This window comes from Schistocerca cancellata, chromosome 1, assembly GCF_023864275.1.
Source record: "Schistocerca cancellata isolate TAMUIC-IGC-003103 chromosome 1, iqSchCanc2.1, whole genome shotgun sequence".
NCBI lineage: Eukaryota > Metazoa > Arthropoda > Insecta > Orthoptera > Acrididae > Schistocerca > Schistocerca cancellata.
This window is the reverse complement of record NC_064626.1, coordinates 330620822-330643699: the sequence shown is the minus strand read 5'-3', so window position 1 is coordinate 330643699 and position 22878 is coordinate 330620822. Positions and strand designations below refer to the sequence as shown.

At 44.9% G+C, this 22878-nt stretch overlaps 1 protein-coding gene across 1 annotated transcript in view; it reads right to left on the bottom strand.

Annotated features, from left to right (window-relative positions):
* LOC126161302 (uncharacterized) overlaps positions 1–14568 on the bottom strand; it is an 83616-nt gene extending 69048 nt beyond the window's left edge. Inside the window, exon 1 of the mRNA XM_049917053.1 lies at positions 14497–14568. The gene's annotated coding sequence lies outside the window, so the exon portion shown is untranslated. The remainder of the gene's footprint in view (positions 1–14496) is intronic.
* Between the last annotated feature and the right edge of the window lie 8310 nt (positions 14569–22878).

The following is a 22878-nucleotide window of genomic DNA, read 5'->3' as shown; positions in this document are numbered from 1 at the left end:
CTATCATTTCCGTTATGGGCTAGTCACAGCTAGCAGTGTTTAGTAAGACTCAATGAAATTGAACTCCGATAATGACGATGTTTTACTTGCGTAATGCGTGCTTTTATAACGGAGTCTTTCAGTTCTTTATAAAGGGAATGAAAAATTTTAGAGTGAAAAGCAAAAGGTTGTGTTTCTTTTACAATAACAAACGCATACGTGACCATACGTATAGAGCTCTAGAAACTGCATGAAATAAAGTTCTCAAAGTAGTTCCACTCTAATGAGGAACAAAAGGTACAACGACTGATGTACCTCAGTCTCAGTCCCACCAGACGCATATCAAAGTATGCGAAGAACTGCTATGTCCAGTGGGAAATTAAGGAGTAGGATGATTTATGCGGATGATTAGCGGTTGTAATATACAGTTCACGGATGTCTAAGGGGCTGCACGCAGGTGGGACAGTGAACTCTATCTATCTATCCAGATGATTTCCACATATTGCTTAATACGATTGGCGAGATGGCTCTTCCGAAAAGGCTTTCCTATCCTTCTCGATCCAAGATGTGCTTCTATCTGCACAGATATCGACGACTGGGTGTAAAAACATAATCTCAATTCTTTTTACAGCTACTTCTGTTTAAGTGAGATTACAGTCAGCGAGGAGAAGCAGTTGTACTAAGTAATGATCATTTGCAATTAAAATTAGCTAATCTTTGTTAATTTGGCACCCCTTCTTCTTTAAAGGAAGGTGCACAGTACCTGATGAGAAGTAATTCTGTAAACCATTACCCCAACCAGTTTGACTGAATTTCACTTATTTAAGAAACTACTCTGTTTACCCCCACACGTTTCATTCAGAGATACCAGGAAATGTATAAGTCTTATTACAAAGACTTACTGATTTCATTTATTAACACAAAGAGCTGTCACCAATCTCGCCTAGATGCTGGAAGAAATTTTCCTCGTTGGGTTTGGTTCGTCAGTAGTAGGAACGATAGCAGTGTGCAAGTTATGATCAAATCAGTGGACAGTCTTCTGTACTAACTACCTCTTTACGACGTTTTGTCAGCCGAGAACTGATGGCGGGAACCTCTGTACAATTAATACGTTGGGACGGGACATTAAATCGTTTATCCCATGATGGTTTTCGAAAGGACATCTTGTGTTGGCTTTTTGAATCTATTTTCTTTTAGTTCCGTTACTGATCCGTCATAGCATAAACTTGATGAGATGTAGCTATGTAAACCATTACCCCAACCAGACTGACTCAGTTTCACCTAACAAACCTTCATCAATCAAATTTCACTTTCAACGCATCCCCCACAAGCTGTCAGGAGCACAACATGAAGGTCATAACCATTTGTCGAGATAGAACGTTTGATTAGATTTTTGATAACCTGGGAAATGTCTGTATGGTTCACACTTTAAATAAATAATTCTAACCTGTTTCAAAAATTTTAAAGATAGTGGGGAGAAAACTCTCAGTCTAAGTAACGGAAGGAGTAATAGACAAAAACGAAGAAAATGTGTGAAACTTGTAGATGTAGTGAAAAATTTTGACCATTAGCGTCTTCATGTTAGCTAACATCATGTGAATCTTCAGTGGAAGGGTTAGAAGAAATGCTGGATGAAGTGGCATTTTACGTAAAACACAGTAAGGATTAGTAATAAACAAATCTAACAAACATTTTCAGAGGGAAAACAGAAAGAAGCTATTTGCTAAACACAGAACTAGAGTTTAAACGGCCGGGGAAGATGTGAAAAAAATTTCTTTTCGGTTGGAAGATTACAAAAAACAGTTACACGTAGACGGATGGCGGTACATGCACACATGACAAGAACGATCCCCTTAACGTTAGAGCTCTGCTCGTGTAAAACATAGGCACAGAATTGAAGAAAAGGGACTTGAGCACAGTATTCTACGGAAGAGAAACATAGACAGTGGAAAATCGTAGATAATGTGCGTGAAAGCTTTTCTATAGCGATGCTACGCGATAAGCTACGGAAAGATAATCTAGAAATTGAATGGTTCTAGCAAACATGTTTGAAATGAGATCTGTGAGACGTGGCAAGCTGGCGCCAGTGGTTTTTTGTTCATGTATCGTTGAGATCGATTGTGGTTGATGTAAGCTATCTTTGCTTTTCGCGTGTCATATTGCGGCTTCGCAGACGAAGCGAGTTGGTTCATAGCCTTCGACAGGTAACCCTCGAGAGCTCGTGTCATTCGCGGGGGAAACAAAAGTCAACGGCTGCCGAACGAGTGTGATGACCGTTACACGTTGTGGTGTGAAACTGGTTGGGCGTTTTGTCGACATGGGCAGCTTGGAGATACAAGTTCTGTGACTTCGCAGGGTACAAAATTTGAAGGGAAGCGGTGAAGCTGTGGAACCCGCTCCCTTATATTGTGTAACTGACACGGAATAAGTCGTCGTAATTGTTTGTTCACCGACGCACTCAGAGATTTTAAACTTTATTATTATTATGGGAGGCTGTCTTGGCATAGTTAAATGGTGGCCGTTATCTGAAAATTTGCTCAGCTCGTCTTGGCCTAGTTAAATGCTGGCCGTTATCTGAAAATTTGCTCAGAAGTTTTTTGTGTCTCTTGCAGTCAAATTATTTTATGTTGCTGTTTTTAAAGCCTGCACTCTGCATATCTGCTGAGTTCCTTGCGCAACATTATCTACTAATTTTTATTAACACATCTGGGTACATAAACATTTTTCTTAAGATCAGTGTTTCTGTTGTAGTTTTTTTTTAATTAAGTGATTCTATCATGTTATGTAATGGCATCTTAGTTCGGCACTAGTGCTCAAGTGTTATTAAGTCCTCCTTACCTGTAACTGTTTCATTAAACACTCCTGGAAATTGAAATAAGAACAACGTGAATTCATTGTCCCAGGAAGGGGAAACTTTATTGACACATTCCTGGGGTCACATACATCACATGATCACACTGACAGAACCACAGGCACATAGACACAGGCAACAGAGCATGCACAATGTCGGCACTAGTACAGTGTATATCCACCTTTCGCAGCAATGCAGGCTGCTATTCTCCCATGGAGACGATCGTAGAGATGCTGGATGTAGTCCTGTGGAACGGCTTGCCATGCCATTTCCACCTGGCGCCTCAGTTGGACCAGCGTTCGTGCTGGACGTGCAGACCGCGTGAGACGACGCTTCATCCAGTCCCAAACATGCTCAATGGGGGACAGATCCGGAGATCTTGCTGGCCAGGGTAGTTGACTTACACCTTCTAGAGCACGTTGGGTGGCACGGGATACATGCGGACGTGCATTGTTCTGTTGGAACAGCAAGTTCCCTTGCCGGTCTAGGAATGGTAGAACGATGGGTTCGATGACGGTTTGGATGTACCGTGCACTATTCAGTGTCCCCTCGACGATCACCAGTGGTGTACGGCCAGTGTAGGAGATCGCTCCCCACACCATGATGCCGGGTGTTGGCCATGTGTGCCTCGGTCGTATGCAGTCCTGATTGTGGCGCTCACCTGCACGGCGCCAAACACGCATACGACCATCATTGGCACCAAGGCAGAAGCGACTCTCATCGCTGAAGACGACACGTCTCCATTCGTCCCTCCATTCACGCCTGTCGCGACACCACTGGAGGCGGGCTGCACGATGTTGGGGCGTGAGCGGAAGACGGCCTAACGGTGTGCGGGACCGTAGCCCAGCTTCATGGAGACGGTTGCGAATGGTCCTCGCCGATACCCCAGGAGCAACAGTGTCCCTAATTTGCTGGGAAGTGGTGGTGCGGTCCCCTACGGCACTGCGTAGGACCCTACGGTCTTGGCGTGCATCCGTGCGTCGCTGCGGTCCGGTCCCAGGTCGACGGGCACGTGCACCTTCCTCCGACCACTGGCGACAACATCGATGTACTGTGGAGACCTCACGCCCCACGTGTTGAGCAATTCGGCGGTACGTCCACCCGGCCTCCCGCATGCCCACTATACGCCCTCGCTCAAAGTCCGTCAACTGCACATACGGTTCACGTCCACGCTGTCGCGGCATGCTACCAGTGTTAAAGACTGCGATGGCGCTCCGTATGCCACGGCAAACTGGCTGACACTGACGGTGACGGTGCACAAATGCTGCGCAGCTAGCGCCATTCGACGGCCAGCACCGCGGTTCCTGGTGTGTCCGCTGTGCCGTGCGTGTGATCATTGCTTGTACAGCCCTCTCGCAGTGTCCGGAGCAAGTATGGTGGGTCTGACACACCGGCGTCAATGTGTTCTTTTTTCCATTTCCAGGAGTGTAGTAGCACGAGCATAGTTATAAACTGCGTATATGTCTTGAGGCAGCGTAATTCACCGCGCGCAAAGACCCAGGCTCATTTGTCTATTATTGACAATGAGAGCACCCAGTGATTTGCAACAAACGTTACACATAACTACAAACTAGTTTTTACTAACAAAAGCCACAAAACGATAGACGGAGGAAAAAGAAGTTTATAACTTACTACTTTTTCGCCCTTCGCGTAATAAAACTGAATCATCAGGTTTGAAGTTTTAACTTATTACTTCTTTACCATTAGTTGTATTGTAATGCATTTTGGAAACGGTACACCCATATACAGGGGAATGTACCTATAAAATTAAGAGGGCGCACTAAAATACTAATGCTTCCAGTTTTTCCTATAAGAGCACTCTTAAAGCTTTTTAAATAAAACGAACTTTATTAACATTCTATACCTTTATTCTTCATGTTCACAGATCCATTTCTCAATATAGTTACAATGGCGACGAATACGTCTCTCGCAACGGACGACTAGTTTTTTGATGCCGTCAATGTAGAATGAGCTTGTTGAGGGAGTCACAACTTCACTTCTGCTTTCACCACTTCATGAAGCTCGCAGAGGTGTTCTTTAAGTTTTTGAAACAGATGAAAATAGGATTGGGACAAGTCGGGACTGTATGGAGGATGACTGATGAAAGTGCACTGGAGAAATCTGATTGGTCAAAACGCAAAAGTTTTCACATATGTCCAATCTCCCTTATTCCATGTCAGAAGAAGGTTCAGCCACTTCTCTTTATCATGAACACGATCAAGGCAAAGTCGCACATTACCGATGTTGATATAACCATCACCGTACACAACTTTCATTCTTCTGTGAACTTCAAATGGAGGTGCGTTTTCTGTGGTTAGAAACTCGATTACAGCATACTGTTACTGACTGACCGACATAATTACGTTGCACAGCGCCAAGTTAACACGCTACAATTCGGAACCCTCTAGTGGCAGAGGGTGACAGCTGCGGCAGGGAAGCGGGAAAGCCGACCAAAAACACTATGTGATCAAAAGCATCCGGACACCTCCAAAAACATACGTTTTTAATATTAGGTGCATTGTGATGCCACCTGCTGCTAGCTACTCCATATCAGCGACCTCAGTAGTCATTAGACATCGTGAGAGAGCAGAATGTAGCGCTCCGCGGAACTCAGGGACTTCGAACGTGGTCAGGTGATTGGGTGTCAGTTGTGTCATACGTCTGTACGCGAGATTTCCACACTCCTAACCATCCCCAGGTCCACAGTTTCCGATGTGATAGTGAAGTGGAAACGTGAAGGGGTACGTACAGCCCAAAAGCGTACAGGTCGGCCTCGTCTGTTGACAGTTGAAGAGAGTCGTAATGTGTAATACGCAGACATCTATCCAGACCAACACGTAGGAATTCCATACTGCATCAGGATCCACTGCAAGTAGTTTGACAGTTAGGTGGGAGGTGAGAAAAGTTGGATTTCATGGTGGAGCGGTTGCTCATAAGCCACACATCACGCCAGTAAAAAATGTCTCTGAGCACTAGGGCACTTAACATCTGAGGTCATCAGTCCCCTAGACTTAGAACTACTTAAACCTAAATACCCTAAGGACATCACAGACATCCATGCCCGAGGCAGGATTCGAACCGGCGACCGTAGCAGCAGCGCGGTTCCGGACTGAAGCGCCTAGAACCGCTCGGCCACTCTAGCCGGCATCATCACGCCAGTAAATGACAAACGACGTCTCACTTGGTATGAGGAGCGTAAACATTGGACGATTGAACACTGGAAAAACGTTGTGTGGAGTGACGAATCACGGTACACAATGTGACGATCCGATGACAGGGCGTGGGTATGGCGAATTATCGGTGAAAGTTTGTAGTGCCAGCAGTACAATTCGGAGGCGATGGTGTTATGGTGCGGTCGTGCTTTTCTTGTTGTTTTGCGTGGCGCTTTCAAACCAGAGGCCTACATTGATGTTTTAAGTACCTTCTTGCCTCCCACTGTTGAAGAGCAATTCGGGGATGGCTACTGCATGTTTCAACACGGTCGAACACCTCTTCATAATGCACGGCCTGTGACGGAGTGGTTACACGACAATAACATTCCTCTAATGGACTGGCCTGCATGGAGTAGTGACCTGAGTGCTAAACAACACCTTTGGGATGTTTTGGAACACAATTTCGTGCCAGGCCTCAACGACCGACACCGATACCTCTCCTCAGTGCAGCACTCCGTGAAGAATGGGCTGCCATTCCCCAAGAAACCTTCCAGCACCTGATTGAACGTATGGCTGCGAGAGTGGAAGCTGTCATCAGGGCTAAGGGTGGGCCAACACCATATCGAATTCCAGTATTACCGATGATAAAAAAAAAGTCATTTTCATCCATAGTGTATTTGCTGACGTGTAATACCTTCACCAACATTGAGAACAGAGCGAAAAATTGGGAGGTGTTACTTTCTAGCGCGCACTCTTGTATTAATCAGTGAAACATTGTTTAGAAGATAACGCACCATAAACAGTGACATGCATGGAAAACTAGCTTGTGCCTAAAATGGAGCACAAATTACCCAGGATTAGAGTTTAAAACGACCGTAGGCTACCAAAAGAACTCTCTTAAACGCTTAACGTCTGATATGTAACCCATTATTAATTGTAGTCAGAAGTCTGAATCTGTTTTGTACATGGAAGGTGGATTCTGGTGCCGTACTAAACATGAGCAGCGTGTGGCCGGCGGCGGATAGACGGCGTCTGGCGTGAGGCCCTGCTGAGTGCGCCGGCGGCCTCGTGACAGCGTCTTAAGCACTTCGTTACCATACTGGAAGTAAACAGCAGGACACAGAGATAGGATATCTACAGGCAGTTACAAGCTCCGATGCGTAATGGCGACTAGGTGAGTAAGATATAACTAGCGACAAGTAAGTGTTACGAGACCTTGTTCAGTACTGTGAGATAAGGAGAAGTTACGTGCATTTGCTCCTCAAGCACCGGTATCCGGCCGTCTCACCCTTCTCCGAAAGAAAACTCTCTCTGAACTGACAAGCAATCAACTGTCAAGTTTTCCACGTTTTGTGCCATCTGCTGATCTTCAATACGTCCGCAGAGCCACAACACAGAAATTCTGTGCAAAGGAACACTTGTTTGTTCTGTATACTTCCTTTACTGTATTTATGTGAACTTTTTTTTTGGTCATCAGTCTACTGGCTGGTTTGATGCGGCCCGCCACGAATTCCTTTCCTGTGCTAACCTCTTCATCTCAGAGTAGCACTTGCAACCTACGTCCTCAATTATTGGCTTGACGTATTCCAATCTCTGTCTTCCTCTACAGTTTTTGCCATCTACAGCTCCCTCTAGTACCACGGAAGTCATCCCTCATGTCTTAGCAGATGTCCTATCATCCTGTCCCTTCTCCTTATCAGTGTTTTGCACATATTCCTTTCCTCTCCGATTCTGCGTAGAACCTCCTCATTCCTTACCTTATCAGTCCACCTAATTTTCAACATTCGTTTATAGCACCACATCTCAAATGCTTCGATTCTCTTCTGTTCCGGTTTTCCCACAGTCCATGTTTCACTACCATATAATGCTGTACTCCAGTCGTACATCCTCAGAAATTTCTTCCTCAAATTAAGGCCGGTATTTGATATTAGTAGACTTCTATTGGCCAGAGATGCCTTTTTTGCCATAGCGAGTCTGCTTTTGATGTCCTCCTTGCTCCGTCCGTCATTGGTTATTTTACTGCCTAGGTAGCAGAATTCCTTAACTTCATTGACTTCGTGATCATCAATCCTGATGTTAAGTTTCTCGCAATGTCTTCAGCGAATCGTATCATTGATATCCTTTCACCTTGTATTTTAATTCCACTCCTGAACCTTTCTTTTATTTCCATCATTGCTTCCTCGATGTACAGATTGAAGAGTATGGGCGAAAGGCTACAGCCTTGTCTTACACCCTTCTTCGTTCTTGATCGTCCACTCTTATTATTCCCTCTTAGTTGTTGTACATATTGTATATGACCCGTCTCTCCCTATAGCTTACCCCTACTTTTTTCAGAATCTCGAACAGCTTGCACCATTTTATATTGTCGAACGCTTTTTCCAGGTCGACAAATCCTATGAAAGTGTCTTGATTTGTCTTTAGCCTTGCTTCCATTATTAGCCGTAACGTCAGAATTGCCTCTCTCGTCCCTTCACTTTTCCTAAAGCCAAACTGATCGTCACCTAGCGCATTCTCAATTTTCTTTTCCATTCTTCTGTATATTATTCTTGTAAGCAGCTTCGATGCATGAGCTGTTAAGCTGATTGTGCGATAATTCTCGCACTTGTCAGCTCTTGCCGTCTTCGGAATTGTGTGGATGATGCTTTCCCGAAAGTCAGATGGTATGTGGCCAGACTCATATATTCTACACACCAACGTGAATAGTCGTTTTGTTGCCACTTCCCCCTATGATTTTAGAAATTCTGATGGAATGTTATCTATCCCTTCTGCCATATTAGACCGTAAGTCCTCCAAAGCTCTTTCAAATTCCGATTCTAATACTAGATCCCCTATCTCTTCTAAATCGACTCCTGTTTCTTCTTCTATCACATCAGACAAATCTTCACCCTCATAGAGGCTTTCAATGTATTCTTTCCACCTATCTGCTCTCTCCTCTGCATGTGAACTATCTTCAAAAAACAGGTAAAGTAGCTTAAGACGTTTATATTTTTGACATATTTAACTTCACGTTCAATAAATCCGCATGTAACTCTTGAAATAATAGATTCAAACTCGTTAGTGCCTCTGGATCGATGCAATTCGCTACGCTGATACTGGTGAAGACCTTGGCGGCTGCGTCACGACTTGTTTGTTTCGACTTCTACGACAACATTCCGGACGTGTACACGTATGTAGATGCGACAGAAATGGGAATGTATCATGAGTTTTGTCGTGGTTGTGTTGTCAGATACGGAAGTCAACGTTAGGTAGGGGGGGAAATTGTTGTGTTTTGTATACAGTTATAAATATTTATTCAAAGATGAATATGAAGCAGTAGATTGACATAAAGTGTAAAAGAACTATTTTTCTCTTCTTCCCTACGTCGTCCGTGGAACGAAAGCTTCAATTCCCACTTAATAAAGTAAGGAACCTAAGATGTTACCAAAGCGAAAAAATCTGTTAAAAACCATTATCTGCGGAATCACGAAACACCTACGAAATGTTAAAAAGAGGAAGAGGACAACATACGAAAGACACTTACATAGGATTCCGACAGGAAACACCATTTTGCACGTCTTGTCTTACTTGGTAACAAACTCGCTATAGCAAAGATCGCATTACTACTTTTTAATTCTTGACAACCGATTTCGACATACTTTTCTGTTATTCCCTGGTCTATAACATAGTGCATGTAATATATCTCCTTTCAAGATTTATGGCGTAACTACATTTACATATCTTCAAAAAATTTTGTTTCGAAACGCCTTCATTATGAGTTGGAACCTCATACCAAGTTGTCACATTAATGGATAAAATGTAACACAATATACAAGTTTATCAGAAATAAAACCTCTACGATCAAAAAACACCTCGTGCACATGGCCAAGTACGTAGCCAAGTATGTAGCGCTCTGATCTTATGATATCGACGTAAGAGCCATCTAGTGGCTGTAACATGCTGTACGCGTGTTACCTTCGTAACGCTGCCATCCATTTGTAGCGTATACGTTGCCTAAGAAGGATCATGAACGAATGGAACATTTAAAGGTAATGTAAACAGATGTACTAGTGTGCATTTACTGTATATTGTGATTTTTAAGACTTAACAGTCATCTGTGAGTGCAGTATATACGGACATGGCCATTTGCACGAGGTGCTTTTTGATCGTAAATGTTTTATTTTTACTTCTGACAAACGTTTGTATGATGTGCTACATTAATATAACAACTTAGCATGAGGTTCCAAATTACAATGAACAATTTTTGCAACGAAAATTATTGAAGGTTTGTAAATGTACAATTTCCTTTTCCGTTCCTCGTAATGTCAATAAAAAACTGTTTTTCTCAAATCTTACGTCATAAATCATGATAGGAGATATATTACATGTACAGCACTATGTCACAGACCAGATGATGACAGTAAAGTCTGTAGAAACTAGTTATCGAAAATAAAGAAGTATTACTGCGATCTTGGCTATAGAAAATATTTTATCAAATGAAGCAGATCTTTTCTCGACGTGAGGAAATTCAGTCTAACAGGAAAACTGCTGAGAGGAAAGACGATTGAGAGCGCCCGCCACACAAGACGCAAACCGAGTTGTTGCAAGTACTGTAGCTATGGCAGGTGGGAGGTTTAAAACGATATCGGGTAAACCCATTAAAGGAGTGTGTGTGCTCTAAACGCTGCTGTACATCTAGGTATAAAAAAAAGCTGTGTAACCACCACGTTCTGCACACTGTAATTTAAGAGACAGAAATTATACGAAGCCTCCGCTCCCAACCTCGTGAAATTATTAACGAACGTATATATCCGAACCATTATGAGTTGGAACCTCATACCAAGTTGTCACATTAATGGATAAAATGTAACACAATATACAAGTTTATCAGAAATAAAACCTCTACGATCAAAAAACACCTCGTGCACATGGCCAAGTACGTAGCCAAGTATGTAGCGCTCTGATCTTATGATATCGACGTAAGAGCCATCTAGTGGCTGTAACATGCTGTACGCGTGTTACCTTCGTAACGCTGCCATCCATTTGTAGCGTATACGTTGCCTAAGAAGGATCATGAACGAATGGAACATTTAAAGGTAATGTAAACAGATGTACTAGTATTTTAGCCAATTAAGACGCATTTCAGGTTATCTCTTAAGTTACGTTTTTTAAATTTTTGTCTGGTTTGGAGAATTTCCTCCTCTAACTCTAATTTTATCAAATGGTCTGATCTTTCTCTACAAAAATTGGTTAATGTATTGGTTACACAGTTTTGTGATTTACATCGAGATGTTTATATTTTCTTCCTCCCTAGCGTTTAGAGCATCCACAGTCTTTTATCTTGGTTTCCCGCTCGCGACCTTAAACCTTCCACCTAATATAGCCCTATGCAGCAACTTGGTTTGCGACACGTACGGTGCGCGATCACGCTAGTCTCTTCCCCCAACTGTTCATTATTTTCCTTTCAGTACGGCCAAACGAGCGAGGCGGTGATTGCGTAGTCCTATGTAAGACTCTTTCGCGTATTGTGTGGTCCTTTTCCTTTTTTTAGTATTTCATGTTTCGAGATTCGTGACTCTAGAAACAGTGGTTTTCTAAGGCATTTTTTCATTTTGTTAACTTCTTAGTTTCCCTCCTGTATAAAGTGGAATACGGAATTTTTTGTCCCACAGACGACTTAGAGTGGAAAACAACGGTACTTATGTTATGCTTTATGTCAATAATTCCCAGTCGTCGGTTTATTGTAAATTTTCATTTTTGAATGACTGTTTATCCATAGTTGTAACGTATGCTTATAGCTAACAGTGCATGACACAAGATGGAATTATATTATTCCGAAACCGGTTATAAACAATAAAATATTATTGGTTCAACAGCTGCTGCGGTTTGCTCCATTTTGTCTAAATGGACAGTTAGAAGGATTAAGTAAAGACCGGTCCATCATCTGAACAAAAGCCCACACCTCGGAACACAGAAAAACTGCTCCACATTTCACAATAGCGAACCGCGCGACCTCACTGCTGGGGTATTGCTTTTTATGTGTGTGTCCTTGCAACTTCTTTCCAAACACAGCAGAAGCTCTCCATTATAGACGGGTTGGATAAAAATATGGAAACACCTAAAACAGAAAAGTTACCATGTCTAATGCGGTGAAGGGAAACCATCAGCATCAAAAACATTTTCTAGTCGTCTCGGAGAGGATAAATGGGTCTTATACGATTCTTCTTGCAAAATAGTGGCGGGTTCAGCTAACGATAATGGAAGTGATAAGCGATCACGGGCCCTTCTCTCCAAATTACGCTAGAAACTGTAATAATGTTGATATCTGGGTAGATGTGACAATTCATCTTCGTGATCACAAACCCAGACCTGGACGATACGAGCTGCGTGAAGAGGGCCACCGTCGCGTTGGAACACAACATCACCATTTACCATGGGATGGACCTAATCAGCCTAAATAGCCACGCAATCCTTTGCAGTAATGTGACCTTATAGGACAGCTATGGGGCCCACGGAATACTACGATATGACTGCCCATATCATCACCGAACCTATGCCGTATTTCAATCTTGAGGCGTAAACTCTGCCAGATGCTGGAAACAGTTTGAAACAAGATTCCTCTGACGAAATAACTTATCCCATAGTCCAGATTTTTAGGCTTCGGCTACATGTTTTCCTGTTACTGACATTTGGATTACTGATGAGTGGTTTTGGAATTCCAGCTTGCCCTGCAGTTCCCTGTTTATGGATGTCCTTTCGTGTTGTTTTGGTGCTGACAGAGTTAGCGAGTGTCACATTCTCTTCTGCAGCGGATTTTGCAACTATCGTCCATCTATTCTTCGTCTTATAACCATCCTTCACGATGACTCAAGTCACAAAAAAAAATGGTTCAAATGACTCTGAGCACTATGGGACTCAACTGCTGTGGTCATAAGTCCCCTAGAACTTAGAACTACTTAAACCTAACTAACCTAAGGACATCACACACATCCATGCCCGAGGCAGGATTCGAACCTGCGACCGTAGCGGTCGTGCGGTTCCAGACTGTAGCGCCTTTAACCGCTCGGCCACTCGGCCACTTTCGTCTTCGTTGTGTCTTAGGGGCTATTTTTTGCGCTCGTTCTCTGTATGCGGTATAAATCCACTATACGGTCTCTCTTGGAACAAGTAACACTTCGTCTGCCTTCATTACGGAAGTGCCCACCGTACGTGCACTAACAATTTATCCACGCTCGACGTCGCCTAGCTGCGACACAATGCACTCACAACCACACAGAACTGAGCTCGACTGACGCTTGCAACGTATTGGCGACATTGCACAGATCCCGCTCACGGTCAAACACAACAGCGTAAGCTGCAGGCTTGGCTACCATATGCGTCCATGTTGAAGCAAGCATTTCCATATTTTCTATATTTCCGCCCAACCCCTGTGAAATGGCGGTGAATAGGTTAGCGGCAGCTTTATGGTTCCAGAATGTGAATTCGCCGCGTAGCGGACTATGTACAGAAACGTGCTGGAAGATTAACACTGTGTGATGGTATTTGACTTTTGCGGACATTGCTTATCCACACAGGCACATCTCACTATCCACCCTCACTGCGCCATGTCTGAACGGTCCTCTCTCTCCCAGTTTCCAAACTTCACATTGAAACTTCCTGGCAAATTAAAACTGTGTGCCGGACCGAGACTCGTACTTGGGACCTTTGCCTTTCGCGGGCAAGTGCTCTACCATCTGACCTACTCAAGCATGACTTACGACCCGTCCTCGCTGCTTCAATTCTGCCACTGGTCGCACAAGAGCTTCTGTGAAGTTTAGAAGGTAGGAGACGAGGTACTGGCAGAATTGAAGCTGTGAGGACGGGGCGTAGCTTGGGTAGCTCAGTTGGTGGAGCACTTGCCTCCGAAAGGCTAAGGTCCCGAGTTCGAGTCTCGGTCCGTCACACAGTTTTAATCTTCCAGGAAGTTTCATATTATCGTACACTCCACTACAAAGTGAAAATCTCATTCTGGAAACTTCACATTGTCTCCCCTGCACGCATTGCCTGCCTGTCGGGAAAAGGCACTGGCTGAACTGAAACAGCGAGGAGGGCAGGTCACGAGTCGCCAAGGATAGCTCGGCAGGTATTAGCATTGAGCCTGAAAGGAGAAGTTTCATGTTCGAAACAAAATCGGCACGAAGCAGCAGCGCTATGGTTATTTATAAACTGAACTTTCCACTGTAGAGCTGCGAATCTTTCTAACAGATTAGTCGCGGTCGGGCTCACATTTTTGATCTTCAAGAAGTTACCTTGCAGCTCGCGCTCTGTTCCTCGGGCAGCACTTAACGCTTGTTAGTTCGCGACGCGGAGCACGGGATATGTGTCGACGCGGTGGTGTCGCAGCGGCGACTGCGCAACGCTCTGGTGAAGTGCCAGTCACGGCGGTTCGCCGCTTGAAATGCGAGCCACACACGTCACAAAGCGCCGGGCAGTGAGATCACTGTCGGGCGGCAGCTGAGCGTAGCTGCGTGCAGCTGTGGAGCCGCGCCGGCCGCTTACCGTGTCAGGAGGACGCTGATAGCTGCGCGCGGGACAGACAGCACTGCGCCGCGCCGCGTAGGGCCGCGCCGAGCTGCTCACACCGGTTCCCGCCAGGCTCACGTGCGCCGCCAAGTTCCCCTTCCCCTCCCGCTCGCTCACCCCCCCCCCCCCCTCCTACCAGTCCTATCCGGTCGCCCAAATGCTGCTGAACAAGGTCTCGTAACACGTACTGGTCGCTAGTTATATCTTACTCACCTAGTCGCCATTGCGGACCGGAGCTTGTAACTGCCTGTAGATATCCTATCTCTGTGTCCTGCTGTTTACTTCCAGTATGGTAACGAAGTGCTTAAGACACTGTCACGAGGCCGCCGGCGCACTCAGCAGGGCCTCACGCCAGACGCCGTCTATCCGCCGCCGGCCACACGCTGCTCATGTTTAGTACAGCACCAGAATCCACCTTCCATGTATAAAACAGATTCAGACTTCTGACTACTCTACAATTAATAATTGGTTACATATTAGACGTTAAGCGTTTAAGAGAGTTCTTTTGGTAGCCTACGGTCGTTTTAAACTCTAATCCTGCGTAATTTGTGCTCCATTTTAGGCACAAGCTAGTTTTCCATGCATGTCACTGTTTATGGTGCGTTATCTCCTAAACTATGTTTCACTGATTAATACACGAGTGCGCGCTAGAAAGTAACACCTCCCAATTTTTCGCTCTGTTCTCAATGTTGGTGAAGGTATTACACGTCAGCAAATACACCATGGCTGAAAATGACTTTTTTTAATCATCGGTAATACTGGAATTCGATATGGTGTTGGCCCACCCTTAGCCTTGATGACAGCTTCCACTCTCGCAGGCATACGTTCAATCAGGTGCTGGAAGGTTTCTTGGGGAATGGCAGCCCATTCTTCACGGAGTGCTGCACTGAGGAGAGTTATCGGTGTCGGTCGTTGAGGCCTGGCACGAAATTGTGTTCCAAAACATGTTGTTTAGCACTCAGGTCACTACTCCATGCAGGCCAGTCCATTAGAGGAATGTTATTGTCGTGTAACCACTCCGTCACAGGCCGCGCATTATGAACAGGTGCTCGACCATGTTGAAACATGCAGTAGCCATCCCGGAATTGCTCTTCAACAGTGGGAGGCAAGAAGGTGCCTAAAACATCAATTTAGGCCTCTGCTGTGAAAGCGCCACGCAAAACAACAAGAAAAGCACGACCGCACCATAACACCATCGCCTCCGAATTGTACTGCTGGCACTACAAACTTTCACCGATCATTCGCCATACCCACGCCCTGTCATCGGATCGTCACATTGTGTACCGTGATTCGTCACTCCACACAACGTTTTTACAGTGTTCAATCGCCCAATGTTTACGCTCCTCATACCAAGTGAGACGTCGTTTGTCATTTACTGGCGTGATGATGCCGGCTAGAGTGGCCGAGCGGTTCTAGGCGCTTCAGTCCGGAACCGCGCTGCTGCTACGGTCGCCGGTTCGAATCCTGCCTCGGGCATGGATGTCTGTGATGTCCTTAGGGTAGTTAGGTTTAAGTAGTTCTAAGTCTAGGGGGCTGATGACCTCAGATGTTAAGTGCCATAGTGCTCAGAGACATTTTTTACTGGCGTGATGTGTGGCTTATGAGCAACCGCTCCACCATGAAATCCAACTTTTCTCACCTCTCACCTAACTGTCAAACTACTTGCAGTGGATCCTGATGCAGTATGGAATTCCTACGTGTTGGTCTGGATAGATGTCTGCGTATTACACATTACGACTCTCTTCAACTGTCAACAGACGAGGCCGACCTGTACGCTTTTGGGCTGTACGTACCCCTTCACGTTTCCACTTCACTATCACATCGGAAACAGTGGACCTGGGGATGGTTAGGAGTGTGGAAATCTCGCGTACAGACGTATGACACAACTGACACCCAATCACCTGACCACGTTCGTAGTCCCAGAGTTCCGCGGAGCGCTACATTCTGCTCTCTCACGATGTCTAATGACTACTGAGGTCGCTGATACGGAGTAGCTGGCAGCAGGTGGCATCACAATGCACCTAATATTAAAAACGTATGTTTTTGGAGATGTCCGGATGCTTTTGATCACATAGTGTTTTTGGTCGGCTTTCCCGCTTCCCTGCCGCAGCTGTCACCCTCTGCCACTAGAGGGTTCCGAATTGTAGCGTGTTAACTTGGCGCTGTGCAACGTAATTATGTCGGTCAGTCAGTAACAGTATGCTGTGGAATTAAAATACAAGGTGAAAGGATATCAATGATACGATTCGCTGATGACATTGCGAGAAACTTAACATCAGGATTGATGATCACGAAGTCAATGAAGTTAAGGAATTCTGCTACCTAGGCAGTAAAATAACCAATGACGGACGGAGCAAGGAGGACATCAAAAGCAGACTCGCTATGGCAAAAAAGGCATTTCTGGCCAAAAGAAGTCTACTAATATCAAATACCGGCCTTAATTTGAGGAAGAAATTTCTGAGGATGTACGTCTGGAGTATAGCATTGTATGGTAGTGAAACATGGACTGTGGGAAAACCGGAACAGAAGAGAATCGAAGCATTTGAGATGTGGTGCTGTAGACGAATGTTGAAAATTAGGTGGACTGATAAGGTAAGGAATGAGGAGGTTCTACGCAGAATCGGAGAGGAAAGGAATATGTGCAAAACACTGATAAGGAGAAGGGACAGGATGATAGGACATCTGCTAAGACATGAGGGATGACTTCCGTGGTACTAGAGGGAGCTGTAGAGGGCAAAAACTGTAGAGGAAGACAGAGATTGGAATACGTCAAGCAAATAATTGAGGACGTAGGTTGCAAGTGCTACTCTGAGATGAAGAGGTTAGCACAGGAAAGGAATTCGTGGCGGGCCGCATCAAACCAGCCAGTAGACTGATGACCAAAAAAAAAGTTCACATAAATACAGTAAAGGAAGTATACAGAACAAACAAGTGTTCCTTTGCACAGAATTTCTGTGTTGTGGCTCTGCGGACGTATTGAAGATCAGCAGACGGCACAAAACGTGGAAAACTTGACAGTTGATTGCTTGTCAGTTCAGAGAGAGTTTTCTTTCGGAGAAGGGTGAGACGGCCGGATACCGGTGCTTGAGGAGCAAATGCACGTAACTTCTCCTTATCTCACAGTACTGAACAAGGTCTCGTAACACGTACTTGTCGCTAGTTATATCTTACTCACCTAGTCGCCATTACGCATCGGAGCTTGTAACTGCTTGAAGATATCCTATCTCTGTGTCCTGCTGTTTACTTCCAGTATGGTAACGAAGTGCTTAAGACACTGTCACGAGGCCGCCGGCGCACTCAGCAGGGCCTCACGCCAGACGCCGTCTATCCGCCGCCGGCCACACGCTGCTCATGTTTAGTACGGCACCAGAATCCACCTTCCATGTACAAAACAGATTCAGACTTCTGACTACAATTAATAATGGGTTACATATCAGACGTTAAGCGTTTAAGAGAGTTCTTTTGGTAGCCTACGGTCGTTTTAAACTCTAATCCTGGGTAATTTGTGCTCCATTTTAGGCACAAGCTAGTTTTCCATGCATGTCACTGTTTATGGTGCGTTATCTTCTAAACTATGTTTCACTGATTAATACAAGAGTGCGCGCTAGAAAGTAACACCTCCCAATTTTTCGCTCTGTTCTCAATGTTGGTGAAGGTATTACACGTCAGCAAATACACTATGGCTGAAAATGACTTTTTTTTTATCATCGGTAATACTGGAATTCGATATGGTGTTGGCCCACCCTTAGCCTTGATGACAGCTTCCACTCTCGCAGCCATACGTTCAATCAGGTGCTGGAAGGTTTCTTGGGGAATGGCAGCCAATTCTTCACGGAGTGCTGCACTGAGGAGAGGTATCGGTGTCGGTCGTTGAGGCCAGGCACGAAATTGTGTTCCAAAACATGTTGTTTAGCACTCAGGTCACTACTCCATGCAGGCCAGTCCATTAGAGGAATGTTATTGTCGTGTAACCACTCCGTCACAGGCCGCGCATTATGAACAGGTGCTCGACCGTGTTGAAACATGCAGTAGCCATCCCGGAATTGCTCTTCAACAGTGGGAGGCAAGAAGGTGCCTAAAACATCAATTTAGGCCTCTGCTGTGAAAGCGCCACGCAAAACAACAAGAAAAGCACGACCGCACCATAACACCATCGCCTCCGAATTGTACTGCTGGCACTACAAACTTTCACCGATCATTCGCCATACCCACGCCCTGTCATCGGATCGTCACATTGTGTACCGTGATTCGTCACTCCACACAACGTTTTTACAGTGTTCAATCGCCCAATGTTTACGCTCCTCATACCAAGTGAGACGTCGTTTGTCATTTACTGGCGTGATGATGCCGGCTAGAGTGGCCGAGCGGTTCTAGGCGCTTCAGTCCGGAACCGCGCTGCTGCTACGGTCGCCGGTTCGAATCCTGCCTCGGGCATGGATGTCTGTGATGTCCTTAGGGTAGTTAGGTTTAAGTAGTTCTAAGTCTAGGGGGCTGATGACCTCAGATGTTAAGTGCCATAGTGCTCAGAGACATTTTTTACTGGCGTGATGTTTGGCTTATGAGCAACCGCTCCACCATGAAATCCAACTTTTCTCACCTCCCACCTAACTGTCAAACTACTTGCAGTGGATCCTGATGCAGTATGGAATTCCTATGTGTTGGTCTGGATAGATGTCTGCGTATTACACATTACGACTCTCTTCAACTGTCAACAGACGAGGCCGACCTGTACGCTTTTGGGCTGTACGTACCCCTTCACGTTTCCACTTCACTATCACATCGGAAACAGTGGACCTGGGGATGGTTAGGAGTGTGGAAATCTCGCGTACAGACGTATGACACAACTGACACCCAATCACCTGACCACGTTCGTAGTCCCAGAGTTCCGCGGAGCGCTACATTCTGCTCTCTCACGATGTCTAATGACTACTGAGGTCGCTGATACGGAGTAGCTGGCAGCAGGTGGCATCACAATGCACCTAATATTAAAAACGTATGTTTTTGGAGATGTCCGGATGCTTTTGATCACATAGTGTTTTTGGTCGGCTTTCCCGCTTCCCTGCCGCAGCTGTCACCCTCTGCCACTAGAGGGTTCCGAATTGTAGCGTGTTAACTTGGCGCTGTGCAACGTAATTATGTCGGTCAGTCAGTAACAGTATGCTGTAATCGAGTTTCTAACCACAGAAAACGCACCTCCATTTGAAGTTCACAGAAGAATGAAAGTTGTGTACGGTGATGGTTATATCAACATCGGTAATGTGCGACTTTGCCTTGATCGTGTTCATGATAAAGGGAAGTGACCGAACCTCTCTTCTCACATGGAATAAGGGAGATTGGACATATGTGAAAATTTTTGCGTTTTGACCAATCAGATTTCTCGGGTGCACTTTCATCGATCACCCTCCATACAGTCCTGACTCGTCCCAATCCTATTTTCATCTGTTTCAAAAACTTAAAGAACACCTCTGCGAGCTTCATGAAGTGGTGAAAGCAGAAGTGAAGCTGTGACTCCCTCAACAAGCTCATTCTACATTGACGGCATCAAAAAACTAGTCGTCCGTTGCGAGAGACGTATTCGTCGCCATTGTAACTATATTGAGAAATGGATCTGTGAACATGAAGAATAAAGGTATAGAATGTTAATAAAGTTCGTTTTATTTAAAAAGCTTTGAGAGTGCTCTCATAAGAAAAACTGGAAGCATTAGTATTTTAGTGCGCCCTCTTAATTTTGTAGGTACATTCCCCCGTATATGGGTGTACCGTTTCCAAAATGCATTACAATACAACTAATGGTAAAGAAGTAATAAGTTAAAACTTCAAACCTGATGATTCAGTTATATTACGCAAAGGGCGAAAAAGTAGTAAGTTATAAACTTCTTTTTCCTCCGTCTATCGTTTTGTGGCTTTTGTTAGCAAAAAAAAGTTTGAAGTTATGTGTAACGTTTGTTGCAAATCACTGGGTGCTCGCATTGTCAATAATAGACAAATGAGCCTGGGTCTTTGCGTGAGGTGAATTACGCTGCCTCAAGACCAGTTTATAACTATGCTCGTGTTACTATCTTGAACCTTTCACATATGTTGATTGTGTCTGTATTTTAACTTCTTAAATTCGATCAGTATTTACATGAAACATTGAAATTAAAATTAGTGCTGTCCCTGTAACCATTTAGAGTGGCAACCAGCGACTGGATCCGGTTTTCATATCCCATGACGATTGCTTTTTAATATACACTACTGGCCATTAAAATTGCTACAGCAAGAAGAAATGCAGATGATAAAGGGGTATTCATTGGACAAATATATTATATTACAACTGACATCTGATTACATTTTCACGCAGTTTGAGTGATAGATCCTGAGAAATCAGTCCCCAGAACACCCACCTCTGGCTGTAATAACGACCTTGATACGCCTGGGCATTGAGTCAAACAGAGCCTGGATGGCGTGTACAGGTACAGCTGCCCATGCCGCTTCAACACGATACCACAGTTCATCAAGAGTAGTGACTGGCGTTTTGTGACAAGCCAGTTGCTCGGCCACCATTGACCAGACGTTTTCAATTGGTGAGAGATCTGGAGAATGTGCTGGCCAGGGCAGCAGTCGAACATTTTCTGTATCCAGAAAGGCCCGTACAGGACCTGCAACATGCGGTCGTACATTATCCTGCTGCAATGTAGGGTTTCGCAGGGATCGAATGAAGGGTAGGGCCACGGGTCGTAACACATCTGAAATGTAACGTCCACTGTTCAAAGTGCTGTCAAGGTGGCCGAGACGTGTAACCAGTGGCATCCCATACCATCACGCCGGGTGATATGCCAGTATGGCGTTGACGAATACACACGTCCAATGTGCGTTCACTGCGATGTCGCCAAACACGGATGCGACCATCATGATGCTGTAGACAGAACCTGGATTCATCCAAAAAAATGACGTTTTGCCATTCATGCACCCAGGTTCGTCGTTGAGTACACCATCGCAGGCGCTCCTGTCTGTGATGCAGCGTCAAGGGTAACCGCAGCCATGGTCTCAGAGCTGATAGTCCATGCTGTTGCAAACGTCGTCGAACTGTTCGTGCAGATGGTTGTTGTCTTGCAAACGTCCCCATCTGTTGACTCAGGGATCGAGACGTGGCTGCACGATCCTTTACAGCCATGCGGATAAGATTCCTGTCATCTCGACTGCTAGTGATACGATGCCGCTGGTATCCAGCATGGCGTTCCGTATTACCCTCCTGAACCCACCGATTCCATATTCTGCTAACAGTCATTGGATCTTGACCAACGCGAGCAGCAGTGTCGCGATACGATAAACCGCAATCGCAATAGGCTACAATCCGACCTTTGTCACAGTCGGAAACGTGATGGTACGCATTTCTCCTCCTTACACGAGGCATCACAACAACGTTTCACCAGGCAACGCCGGTCAACTGCTGTTCGTGTATGAGAAATCGGTTGGAAACTTTCCTCGTGTCAACACGTTGTAGATGTCGCCACCGGCGCCAACCTTGTGTGAATGCTCTGAAAAGCTAGTCATTTGCATATCACAGCATCTTCTTCCCATCGGTTAAATTTCGCGTCTGTAGCACGTCATCTTCGTGGTGTAGCAATTTTAATGGCGAGTAGTGTAAATATAGCCCAGTACTGTGCATTAATGTGTATTCCTTAATTTAGTTGACGGCGGTGTACAGGAAATCGGGTAAAATGTCCTGTTAAAGGCGCTACAGTCTGGAACCGCACGACCGCTACGGTCGCAGGTTCGAATCCTGCCTCGGGCATGGATGTGTGTGATGTCCTTAGGTTAGTTAGGTTTAAGTAGTTCTAAGTTCTAGGGGACTTCTGACCACGGCAGTTGAGTCCCATAGTGCTCAGAGCCATTTGAACCATTTTTTGAAAATGTCCTGTTCAACGTTTTGAACTATGTGTTTTGCAACTTGACCTTTTGGTACTGGTTCTTAAGAAATGTTAACCTTGCTGTACATCTATGTTAAAGTTGACCTCTAATTTATATTTTGGTGTGAACAGTAAGATTAGCTACATCATATAATACGAACATAAATGATATAGGCTCAAATGTATCCCGTATCGTTAACCAGCGTAAGGACACGACAACGTAAGCGCAGAGATATGATTGGTTTCAGTGATAAAGAACTACCGACAATTAGTTTTCGATGTCCGTTATTCAACTTTATGAAAGTTTGGTGACGAAGAAGATGGTGTTGTGGACACAACTGATAGCGACAGCAGTGACGAAATCTACAGCAAGTAGAACCATAGGAAGGAACAACTGCGGCAAAGGCTTAACTGATAATACGTCGTCAACCCAGAATCGCATTTACAGGTCACTTTCATCAACAGTGTG